General features: G+C 38.8%; 1 long non-coding RNA gene across 4 annotated transcripts in view; it reads left to right on the plus strand.

Moving 5' to 3' along the window:
- Positions 1-13,452, plus strand: part of LOC119257612 (uncharacterized) — a 246,451-nt gene that overhangs the window by 141,863 nt on the left and 91,136 nt on the right. For all 4 annotated transcript variants that reach the window (XR_008553905.1, XR_008553906.1, XR_008553907.1 and 1 more), the window contains one exon: positions 6,319-6,437. This is a non-coding gene — a long non-coding RNA (uncharacterized LOC119257612). The remainder of the gene's footprint in view (positions 1-6,318; positions 6,438-13,452) is intronic.

Genomic DNA, 13,452 nt, shown 5'->3' on the forward strand with positions numbered 1-13,452 from the left:
TGATAGAGGAGAAGCCTAAAAAATTGGGAATAATGTTGGTAATGTAATGGTCTGTGTAACCTCATGAGCTGTCAAATCCTAGACTGCACAAGACTAATAGCTTTTTTATAAAGAGTTTCTTTTAGCACTGCTCCCCAAACTCAAATGCACAGAACACTAACTATTTAAGGGCAAAGTGATAAAGACTCACTTAGGTTGATAAGCTTTCTCAGGAGTAGCATTTTGATTCTGAAACAAGTCACAGAACTCATTAGCAGAACCAATGGCAATGATAATAGACTATGACTATCTTTAATTGTCCTTCTGTTGTGTTATGCATTTAAAGGCCACATTTGAAATGAAAGTTTTGTCAGTGATTTAATGGCAGGATTTGGGTTTTAAAGAAAGATAATCTCACACCTATAACAAGATCAGTTCTGCATTAGACACATGCCCTGGATCACCTTCAGAAATCTTTGTTGACCATAAGAAATGCAAGTGTTTTAAGCCACTGATTTTGCAAAATAATAGTTAAAGTTTACTTGTCATTTGATATGCAAAGATATTAACTTTGTGTTTCATGAAATAAAAAATAAAATGCTAGCTACAAACCTGGCACATTATTCAAATGACATTCTAGAGTTTGAAGTGTCAAAAGGTTTTAACTAGGCAGTGGCATTGTGTGTGCTAAAATATTTAAGGCTGCTATCATGTTGGAAAGAAATCTCTTAGCGTCTTTGGGAGGGTGCGTAAAGTTTAAATAATCATATTCAATTTATATTAAGAAATGTGTAGTTACTGCTGGTTGCATTTTTTAAAAATATACGTATTCCAGAAAGTATGCACACAAAGGAAGTTAGACTACTTTGCACATTATTGATTCTGAGAGCAAGAAGCGTTATGTTGGATGGGGAACATATTTATGAGATTTTGTTTAAAGGAGCAGAGTTTAGATTTTGTAAAGTTTGAGAACTTCCAGTAGAACAAAAATGAACAAGGGAACAGAAACTGGTGCCCAGAAAACTGGATTCTAGTCAAGATCTTGTATTTGGCCCTGCAGGCCCTAGACTGATCACCTTGGACTCATATAAGTTAATATGTTAGCAGTCCTGTGGGTCTACCCTTTGTTGAACAATACTGAAACTTACACTTTATATGCAATTTGCATTTCAGTTTTCTCCATTGTCAAATAAGGTATTTGCTTTACTTATCAAACTATTTCAGATATGCACCTATGTGAAGCTTTATTGAAAATGCAGTGAATTAAAGTTCCCCAGTTTTTATCTGTGGTTATTATTTTAGTGAAATAAAAAGTTTTTGATTTAGCATGCTTTAATATTGTGTAAGTTTCAGGAATACAAATTCCACCATCAAAGTTCTAGTGCCATTCACACAACTAAATAGAGCTCCTCTCCACATCTTTTTTCAGAGAGTCTATGAGTTATTTTTGTTGTGTTTTGTTAGGTCATTTGCTGTAGTTATTTATATTCCACATATGATAGAAATCACCTGGTAGTTGTCTTTCATATTCTGTCTTATTTCTCTTGGCATAATCACATCAAATTCCATCCATGTTGTCATGAAAGACAAGATTTCATTATTTTTAATAGTTGAATAGTATTCCATTGAATATATGTGTCACAGTTTTATCCAGTAATCCATCAGGGGGCATTTATCTTGCTCCATGTCTTTATTATTATGAATAATGCAGCTTTGAGTAGTACGGGAGTATATACATTAATGTTTTTATATTTGGATAACTGGAGGAGTACTGCTGGGTTACATGATAGTTACATTTTTAGTTTTCAAAGAAATCTCCACCCTCTTATCCACACTGGTTGCACCAGTTGATAGTCCCACCAACAACATAGGAGAATTTCTTTCTCTCCATACCTTGCTACTTCTAGTTTTCTGTTGTTTAGAAATAAACCAATGGCTTTTGTCTAAAGAATTGAGATTACTAGAGGGGAAAAAGTGATGGGGGAGCCAGGGTAGAGGGTATTCAATTGATGATTGTAAGGGGCAGGACAGGCACAAGGCAGGTTTTCTGATCCCATGCAGATCGGGTAAAGGAGGAGTCAGAGTAAGACTCCTCAGTATATTGCAGGTTTTTTATGAAAGGGTTCACCAGGCATATGGCAGGCAGGGGTGCTGGCTGGGGGCTGGGAGGCTGGCAGGCCTCCCAGCCCCCAGCAAGTCTTCACTCTATCTGGGCTCTCTGGCGTTCTCTGCTTCTGCTTCGGCTTCTCCTTCAGGTTCTGCTGCTGCTGGCTGGGGCTGCTGGCGTCCCCCCGTGACGCCGCCCTTAAAAGCACAGTCTTAGCTCAGCTGAATCCCATCTACCTATGCCCACACCCTATTCCAGGTGCCCGCCATCAGGCATGCATTCAGGACAAGGATCCATCATCTATCCTGATGGCGGAAGGGCAGAAAAGCCTGACATTTTCTTTACCCTACAGTCCACCCCCTCAGGGTTTTCTGCCATACAGTCTATACATATATATACAATTTTCTAAGCAAACAAACAATGCAGCCATGGCCCACAAAAGCAAATATATCAAATATACAAAATACAATATAACAAAATACAACAGAACACAAATAAGTCCAGGCAGGGCACCAACCAAGTGCAAAAGACAATTATTGGTACCAGCAGATGAGCCACCAAATCTGCTGCCGAAGGCACTGCTCATACGAGGGAGGGGAATCACTCACGGCATCTACTATAACATACCAGGAGCCGTCAGGCTTCCTGGCCTTCTCTGGCTGTAGTCTAGGCTACAAGGCACACACAGCATCCACCCCCAGGATGCACTAGCTCTGGGATTGGCAATTTTATTCTGTTGGGGGTAATCACCAACCCTCAGGGTTTCTGTCTGCAGTCGCTCCAACACTCGGCCTTCATGGCCACCCATGTGACTCACAGACCCCTGCTCTCAAGCCAACCCACTGCACAAGCACATGGGTTGGGGATCCAAACTTTGCATTTGGCTTGGGCTCCACCCCAAGCCACATTCCCCACCCGTCCCCAAGGACGGGCTCCTCAGCTCCTCACCCTCACTCAAGAATGAGCAGGGCATCACCCATAGGTGATTTTACGAGACTCACAGGGCTTCAGCATACCCAGGCTGCTTAACAGCCGCTTTAGGGCTTCTCAACTTAGCATCAGTACCAGCTTTTGCCACCTTAGTTGGCTTTTCTCCTCCACCTGGCCACTGGGCATACACAGGCTGCTTTTGGCCATCTAGGCCCACTGGCCACCCCCAGATTCTCAAAATAAACATAACCTGCTAAGGTCCTCCGCCTTCTGGCGGGATTGTCAGTCCAAAATCATCAGTTCATCAGTCTATCAGTCCATTGGCCTCTCCCTGCTTCAGCAATGGCCTGCTGCCTCAGGGGTCATTGGCTGGTCCTTTCCGGTGTCGTCGGCTGGTCCTATCCGGTGTCGTTGGCTGGTCCTTTCCGGTGTCGTTGGCTGGTCCTTTCGGGCGTCTCCTTCAAGCCAGGTCTCATCCTGTAGCTCGTGGACGTATCCATCTTCTATACCGCCATGGTGCCTCCAGCGTCGTCACAGGCAAAGTCTGTTCTCCTTAGTCCCTCCAGGTCTTCGGAGGGCTCCAATACCCGTCTGCATGGATCTTGCCGACATACGCCAATTGTAAGGGGCAGGACAGGGCACAAGGCAGGTTTTCTGATCCCATGCAGATCGGGTAAAGGAGGAGTCAGAGTCCTCAGTAGTTTTGCAGGTTTTTTATTTGGGGTTCACCAGGCATATGGCAGGCAGGGGTGCTGGCTGGGGGGCTGGGAGGCTGGCAGGCCTCCCAGCCCCCAGCAAGTCTTCACTCTATCTGGGCTCTCTGGCGTTCTCTGCTTCTGCTTCGGCTTCTCCTTCAGGTTCTGCTGCTGCTGGCTGGGGCTGCTGGCGTTTCCCCGTGACGCCGCCCTTAAAAGCACAGTCTTAGCTCAGCTGAATCCCATCTACCTATGCCCACACCCTATTCCAGGTGCCCACCATCAGGCATGCATTCAGGACAATAATCCATCATCTATCTAAAGATGGCGGAAGGGCAGAAAAGCCTGACAGGGTTTTCTTTACCCTTGATGATATTTTTTAATATAAAAATAAATAAATTTTAAAAGTTTGTTCTTCAAGAATGAAATTAGGTTAAACTAGAATGTCATGAGTAAGACTGGCCAATATATCCTAAGCAGTGATTTATGAAAGGATAGTGACGTGTATCTTGGAGCCACCTTGAAACAAACAAACAAAAACAACAAAACCTACCTCCTGTAAAGAGTGAAGAAAATTTTCTTTTAGCTAAGGCCAATTAACAAACACAGACTACCTACAACTCCCTTTTTTTTTAAGATTTATTTATTTATGCATGCAAGAACTGGGGTGTAGGCCAGAGATACCTGGGGTGAGAGGATTCACTGGAGACAGAGTGAGAAGCAGAACAGGTGGAACTACTGAAATACACTGCTGAGGGGAGCAGCGGATGAGACAGGAGAGGTCTGCTGCACCATGTGGGTCACCTCCCTGGCTGGAGATCGAATTCATGCTGCAGTGGCTGGCAATAGCTTGATAGCATTGAGACTTTTACCCTTGTGCCACTAGGGAACCCCTACCCCCCACTCCAGGTCTTAAATGCTCTCAGGCCCTTTGTTTAATGAGTTCTGGCTGGTCTCCCCTATTGAAATTGACTTGAATTGTCTTGTCTGTTTAACATTGTGTGGTGCAATTTTTACTAGATAGTACTTAACATGTAATATCTGCAATAATGAATAGTCTAATACACGGGGATTCCAGTTCAATAGATTTACTTTTATATTTCTCTTTGCTCAAAGTTGAAGTGTGATTTTTGATGAATAAATTTAAAAATATGTCCTTGGCATTTCAGTGTATGCCAAAAATCAGATTGTTTTTAGTGCCACTTGTTCATCAGCTCTTTTACAAATATATGTTTTATGGGAACAATCTGCTTGATCTGTTCTTCCACTAGTAAAGTGAAAATTAAAAGAAAATACCAGTAATTTATTTTCTATTATTCATTAAAAGCATTTGTTGTTTATCTCAGTGAAGTGTACTGAAGCACAATAAAATATACCCCCTGCAGGTTTAATCATATGATATATAAATCAAACAAAATAAAATTGTAGTTGAGGGAGATTTAAATATGAGCTCCACAAAATTGCTGTCATTTCGTTGAGTTAACTTCATTTAGAAAGCCAAATTTAATATCACATGTTAAAAATCTATAAACCTACAAATTGGCTTTCAAACAATTAAGACACAAATTTCTCCAAAAGATGTGGTTTAACAAGGACTCTTTCCTAGACTAGTGAAAACAGTAATGCTAAAAACTATTGAGAGTCTAGAAGTTTCTAGTGCGCATGAAATGAGCACTAGTTTTCTCTGATAATGTATTGCATCAGTAGCATTTTCCAAAATGCATTTGCTAAATTATAACCACTATTTGAAAAGTTTTTTTTGTACTTATCACCTTCTAATGGATAATTTACCTTTTTATTAGAGAAATGTTTATTATTTATTTCATCCACAGTAACGTGAACCTAGGCAGGCAAAGTCTGTATCTGTTGGAGTCACTGATACACTACAAATGCCTAGAATGGTGCTGGACAGAGTAGACATTCAGCAGATTACTGTAACTGGCAAAGAATGGTAGTAATTATTGTCTCTCCAATGTAGAATACAGCATCAATTATTGAATTGCCCAAAAAGTCAGCATGATTTTACCTATGATATTTAATAGATAATGAAATTGAATTGAGAAAATCCTTCAATAAAATGTAGCATAAATTTTTAATGTTATATCAAACAGAAATTTAGAAGTGTTATTGGAAAATGAAATTGAGAACTAGTTATCTGGTGAATAACAAAGATAGAGTCATTCATGAGAGAAATAGAAATAGTGGAAGCAGAGGCTGCGGTGAGCCAAATAGCTCTTCTCTTCAAGACCTGAGTATTCATTGTCCCAGCTACAAGGAATGTGCACTGTTGATGGCTTACAGCTGAGTTCTCCAAGCATTGCCTTCAGCTGGAGAGCAATGATTTGCCCAAGGCTACCCCTCGTTCCTATGGCAACTGATACCCAATGACTGCTCAGTGTAGGGTGTAAAAACCCAGCCTCCTTGCTTGTTTTGGAATCATCCTTAAGGGATATCTTATCTTCAGAGCACCGTGGAGTTGTCAGAGACCTCTGTTGCAAAGGTATGAACTTTTCTTCTGCTATTTAGTCCTGTTTCCCTCTCTCCTATTGTGTGCCCTGTCCCAAGAATGTTCACCAATAAATCTCCGGCATATGCATCTCTTTGCAGAGGCTGCTTTGGGAAACCACACCTGAGACAGTTTGTACCAGAAGGAACCTGAGAAAGCACATACTAAATTGGAACTTTGGATTTGTAACCTCCTAACTGACTGACAAAGAGGACTGAAAGTAAGTCGAGAACTAACTTACCTTCATACTGTCTCAGTAAAATTTTAAAATTTTCACTACCTCTAAAGTAGGGTGGAATAATGTGGAAGGGAATGCACTGTCTGATGCAGCATCTAGCGCTGGGGAGTTCAGAGAAAATGGCATTTTAGGGACGCGGAAATTAGTTGGTTTTTGTTGAATACTACTGATGCATTGCAGAAAGAAAATAAAAGGCTGGGGATGATTAATCACCAATTTAGGTGAAACGTTAAAGCCAGATGACCTCCTAAGCAGCATAAAGTTATTTTCAACTCTGAAGGTCAAAAACAGCTATGCATGAGGCCTGTAATTTAATTATAAGAATAGTGGAGCTTCAGAAAATTTCAAATACTGAACTCCACCAGTGTTTATTGTAAGGTTAAGTCCCTAATTGGAAAGGCCTGAGACCCTGTAAAGGTAACAGCTGCATTGATATACTCAAAAAATCTTGAATTTCTAGATCCTTTAAACAAGTAAGGTCTTTGGAACTGTTCTGTTTCCTTAAGTCTGGTCTTCCATCCTAACAAGAAGTTGATGCAGGCGCTCTGCAACTATCCTACTTCCATCCTGGGTTACCATATCAATAATTTGGTTCAAGTCACATCACAACTCTGTTGATGCAGGGCTTGGCCGAAAAAAAGTGGGGGAAGGAGTATACACTTTAAAAACAACTTTAAGAGGTAATTAAGTTACTGGGAAGAGCCAGGAAGGTATATATGAATTCCTAGGACACTGGATTAAGAAAGGGACAAAAGAACAGGCTGTTTTTGTCTGTTTGTTTATCTTAGTATTTGGAACAGTTACACTAGCAGAGTAACCCCCAACTGAGCTGCATAAATGTTCACATCCCAATCTCTGCTACCAGTCACTTTTCTCTTGGCTTATGTGTAAAGGAGGACTAACATAGGAAATAGAACCAAGGTTGATAAGCCCACCTTAGAAATAGGAGGTTAGTTGTGGTTTATCCAGGGTGTTACAATATAATTATGAGGGCTGTTGGCATTGGGGGAGGGCAGTAAAACAAGTCAGTAAAGGAGATGTAACTATGGAGTCAGAGTGATTACAGCTGAGCAGCATGCGGCCTGCTGCTCTTTACTTTGAAGATGGAAAAGTGTGTAAGCCAAAGAATTGGGGTAGCCTCCAGTAACTGGAAAAAAACAGGAGTTTTATACAAGAGATGCCACAAGTCAGTCAGGTCAGGCAATAACTTGATTTCAGTGAGATCCGTTAAAGACATGTGCCCTCCATAGCTCTTAGATAACGAGTAACAAATGAGTATTGTTTAAGCCACTTAGATTGCAACAGTTTATTTTCCAGCTACAGAAGCTTAAAGCAGAGCTCTTTCATGCTATAGATTCAATATCTTGGCCAGGACCGCATGAGTCGGTGCTAACACAGTGCTAGAAGTATGAATAAAACAATCACCAAACTAACTAAAATATTTATGGCTGAACTCCTGTGGGTCACAGCATCTGTGAGCCTCAGGGAGTGAGTGTGCCTAACCCTTGAAGAAGGGAAATGGGCTGCATCCCAGTGTCTAGTAGAGTCAATCCGTGTTTCAGATTAACTTGCTTCATGTAGTATGTTTGCTTCATCTGGAAAAATTTCCAGCATGATGCTGGAGAGTGTTAACTACTTATAGTACTGTTAAATTCTACTTCAGAATTGCACTTAGAAAAATGCTGCTTTTCCCAGTGTTATCATCTTACTCAGGGGCAGTCCAAAAGCATGACTGGTTGATGAGGGGGTTACAGAGACCCCAACACTTTTGTTCAACTTGAGACGATTAGGAAGGATCCTCTCAGATCCAGAGCTCTCTGTGGAGGTCAGCTGAGCTGTCTTTTGGAGCAAAGCATTTCAACATCTCTGCCCGATACACTTTCTCTTGCACTCTTCCAAGTATTCTCCAGAGCACTCCTCAGTAAACTTGCTGCCTGCAGTTTTTCATCTTGGAATTTGTTTCCCAGTTTATTCACCTAAAACAATAACTGTTTTAAAAGATTTATTATGCATGCAAGAGTTGGGGTGTAGACCAGAATTGTGGGGTTAGGGGTGAGAGGATTCACCAGACACAGAGTGGGGAGCAGAATAGGCGGGGTCTACTGAAATACACTGCTGAGGGGAGCAGCAGAGAGACAGGAGAGGTCTGCTGTTAACTCCATGGCTGGGGATCGAACTCATGCTGCAGTGGCTGTGGGTAACTTCATAGTGCTGAGTCTTCACCCCTTGGTCCACCAGGGAGGTCCTAAAACAATAACTTCTTAAGGAAAGAACGTTTCTCCGCCTATTGAAATAACTGATTTATTAAGAGATTGACTAAGTAATTTATGTACTATATATTGCCTTTGATTTTTAAGGTGAAAAGTAGAGCTGATCTCAAAATGAGCTTTTAATATGTGGATCTTCTTACAATGGCCTAAGGTTTGCTGCTTTGATATGACAAACTGGGGAAGAATTTGTGACCCACCTCTACTATTTGATGTTATCCAGGTGTGCTGATGTATTCTAGGACTAAAATTAAAATGTACCATATTTAAGATTCAACAAGCGTGAATTTGGGGATGGACAGATGGGAATGTAATCATTGCCATTCGGGGAGACTGAGAGGGCCTGAGCCTTCACAGGAGGCAATTGCTGCATTAATTCATTAATGTATTGATTCATTCATGGAATATGTTAGGAATGTTCTAAATGTTTTATTCTCTTAGTGCTATCACACTTGTGAAGAAAAGATTCTTCCCCTGTATTCTCAGATAGAGTACAGACTTGTAAATGGCACTTTTAATATCGGGTAACAAGTACTGTAATGTGGAAATAGAATGTTACCTCAGCCAGATAGAGGTGGAATAATACAGGCAAAATGAATAACAAATGCAAAGGCCCAAGCTTCAGAGAGAGGAAAACATGGTGTTGTGAAGTGTCTTGAAGGGAGGTCATGTTAATAGTTTAAACTTGATCCTGAGGGCTACAGCAAGAACTGGAAGATATTAAATAGGAAGTGATATGATCAGATTTGCTTTTCAGAAACAGCAGTGTGAAACTCTTACAGATCATGGCTCAGAGGGCACAATCTATGGCAGATCCTGTTTCTGGAAAACTTGATACCATCAAGTCTCTGTAAACCTTAAACCTTCATTTTTCAGTGTCCTGTGGAGATTTAATAGAAAGTTCTGACTCTAGCACATTTTATTTGTAGGATGCAAAATAATATCAAGAAACTAACCAATAAAACACATAAACATCAAATTATTGGGGTGTTCATTACAGTTTCTAAAATATACCAGTGATATAATTTGTGGCATGATTAAATGTAACTTCTCAGGTCATATAGCTCTTTGACTAGATTTTCAGAAAATAATTATGCTCAGGGCATGGGGAATTAGTGAGCAGTGGTTTTATCCTCTTTTTTACATCAGTATTTTCATATAATTTTGGTCTATGTCTTCAAAGATGAATAACTGGGTAATATTCCAAGCTAGTAAAATGTTTTAATGTTCTAGAAAATGGCATTTCCTTTAAATATTGAAGAAGGAAAAAAGCTATATACTGTCTAGAACTTCATTTCCATAAGCTTCAGTAAATATCTTAGAATCTTACATGTTTTGGGATTGTTATTAACCCTGATGAAGGTTCACTTAACCTTAGGCAGTAGGAAATCTTATAACTTCTGTTATCAGGAATAATCAGAATGGTTGTCTTTCTTACAGCTGAATGCTAAGGAACTCATCCAGACTTACCTTGTTAAGATCAGGTAGTAATAATCTTATCACAAACATTTAGTTTTCAGATATTTGATCTCCTTGGGTCTCATTCTCCTGATTGGTTGCTTTTAATAAAAAGGCTTTTTAGGTTCTAACTGTTCCGATAATGCTAAGTGAGCAGATGGAGGCTGGACAAGTGTAAGATACAAAGAAATGTTAGCTTTATAAAACTGACATATGAATCAAATGATGTAGGCTTTCCAAGAAGTAGAATCTTACGAAGTATCAATTAAGAAATTATTGAGCTAGAAAACTCTGGAAAAAAATAGGTTTTCTCAGTATCGGCAATACAATGTTACTATGTATAGTAATATAAAATATTATTATGCACTTGTGAGAGATAGAAAATGGCCTGATGAAAATCACTAAAGCAAAATAACATAGAATGATCTGTACTGGGAAAATATAAGTATTTCCTAGGTTGGTCATATTTTGAAACATTAAGTTAATTGAATGAACATTTAAGTTGGTTGAATTTCTACTATTTGAAACAATATTAATACGGTGTATTAATTACTATTACATTCCATGAGTTTATTATTCCTGGTTAAATATTTACTGGATAATTAAAATTCATGGAAAAAATGGAATCCTTTTTAATAGCATGTTGGTATAGCATTACTATAAAACCATTATTCCCATGTTTGATTACCAATGCTTTATTGTAGCCTTCTTAATTGTACACACTCCCTGAGGTACTGTCATTCAGTTTGTTTGCCTTTATTTCTGTGCTATCTACAAAAGAATATTCTTTGTCATATACCTGTGACCTAACTTATTATCCTTCACTTCAAACTTGTTCGTTCAACTGTTGCAAGAGACTCATATTCTATTTCTCAGGGAGACAGAATGAATATTCAAAACTTAAAGAACAACTCCCTTAAATCTACATCTATTTCTGTCACCTTCTTTTTTTACTCAGTGAAGCCATAACCTCAGATCTGACAATGAAGGAGATATATGACAGAAGTATCTATACATTTTTTATTACCAAATGATGTTTATAACAAATATCATCTACTTCACTCCACCCTTAAAAACATACCTGAATTTTGAGATTTTCATATTTTTACTTCCTATGCTTGAATTTTTATTAGAATGAAATATTATATAGATTGGAAAATTTTTCTAGGCTATTTTTTTAACAAGCAGGTAAATATATTAGTAATGTTTATATGCTTAGTGCTGGTATCACTTACATCACTATTAATAGAATTTATTGCTAATGTAATTTATCAGTCTGGGGTAGAGATAAAATAATCACATGAGAATTAAATATACTCCCCAATATTTCCCTTTGTCAAACTAATTCAGATGTGAAGTGTCTGGCTGAGTAGGTATTTAGCAAGCTTATTGACCCCTCCTGAAAGGAGGAAGAATTGCAAACAGAACGAAGTCAGCAATGTAAACAACTTCAGTATGTATAAATGCAATTTATTTCAAGTGTGCTATGTGCTAAACATTGATTTAAGTCTTTTATATTTATTTAATCCTCAAACAACTAAGGTGGTCTTTACAATGACTATCAACTTTTTATAGAAGTGAAAACATATAGGTGAGAGGCTTATTAAGGCAAAACTGAAGTAGGCGAAGGCACCCGGCTACTTAAAACAACTGGCATCTTGTTTAATTATAAGGCCAAGACACTTAAATACTAAACTGAATTTCTCTATAGATGTAATATTTTCCTTGCACATGGTGCTCAGTCTAAACTGTCTTTCATGACACTTTTAATCGACCTTAGGTTAGGACCTTAGAAATAGGTTTTGAGAAAGAGGGATGTCTGAGAAGGAATAAATGTCTTGTGCCTAGCTAAAAAGGGGACATATGATTTGAGATTATGTGCAATTTTTGAAGAGTTGACCTTGAAAGTGGTATTTTTGACTCATCAAAACACTAATGCTTCTAAAGTAGACATCTTGAATTCCACACCTTCCCCTTTTCTCTGTCTTGGTCATCAAGTCTTATGTCTTTTATTGTGCCTCCAAAATTGTCCTAAAATCCATACCGTTCTCACCATCATGACAGCATCATTGTTCTGTCCCCTTGCAAACCTCAATCACATGAGGGAGTACAAGATACAGATGTCTCTTATTACTGGTATTAACCTTGACCACTTTGGTTACAGTTACTTCCTTGGTAAACTTACTCTTTTCCATTTATAACTGATAAATTCTTTGGTTTTTTTTTTTTGTTTTTTTTGGATCTTCTTGAAGTACTGTTCATTTCACAAGCATGTTTGTTTCCCCTCCATTTCCATTTGACCATCACTACTACTGTGTCCTGTCATACTTTCTAAACCTTAAAATCAAAGCATGGAGTTCAATCTTTAAAAATGAAAGCACTTTGGACAACACATTCTTGACAATGGAATTTGGATAGAATTTAACAGCTACAATAAGGGAGGTTCTCAACCTGTACTATACAACCTGTACTATAAAAAGGGCAGCCAGTTATCAAATGTTACAGAAATGAAATAACAGAAAATTGTTAACTGTTTAAAGTATTTTCTTAGAGACTTCCTTCTCTGCTAGAGGTCCTGAATAGCATCCTTGCCCATCATCCAGATGCAATTCTTCACATTATTGATGAACTTGGTTTCCACTTTGAGAAGAGAGACCATTTTTTTCTAATCTTGCCTACAATTTTGCTTTGATTTCTACAGAACTGTGTCCTTTCGGTGTTTGGGAGGTTTTGTTTTCCTGCTTTTTAAAATATTCTGCACTTTTGGATCTTGTTAATGGGTTTGAGACTTTTCTATTCTGGCTAAATTTTGTGTGTTTTGGGGCTGGAATATCTACTATAGATTTCTTTGCTGATGCTTTTTCTTTGGCATCCTCATTGCCATCACAGCCATCTTCATCAGCAGCAAGTTTTACTTTTTTTTTTTTTTTCTGTGGAATCTTGCTACCTCTTCTAGGGTAGCAAGATCATCATTATCCACCTGAAAGTGATGATCTTTGTTGACCTTCAGTTCACAACTAAAAAGATAGTACTGGAGCTTCACAGGGCTCATTTCCATGTCTAATAGTGACTTCCTTGTCGTGGTGGCAAGAACTTAGGTTGGAGCGAAAGTAGATGGATTAAAATGGCTACTGAATAGTGTTGCAATACCTGTTTTGTCAGGATGTGATATGTAAATATTTTCTCCCATGTTTTTAAAAAATTCATTTATTTATGCATACAAGAACTGGGGTATAGGTCCAGAGGTGTGGGGGGTGAGAGGATTCACCAGA

Source organism: Talpa occidentalis, unplaced genomic scaffold (genome assembly GCF_014898055.3).
Source record: "Talpa occidentalis isolate TD23 unplaced genomic scaffold, MPIMG_talOcc4v2.1 talOcc4.4, whole genome shotgun sequence".
NCBI lineage: Eukaryota > Metazoa > Chordata > Mammalia > Eulipotyphla > Talpidae > Talpa > Talpa occidentalis.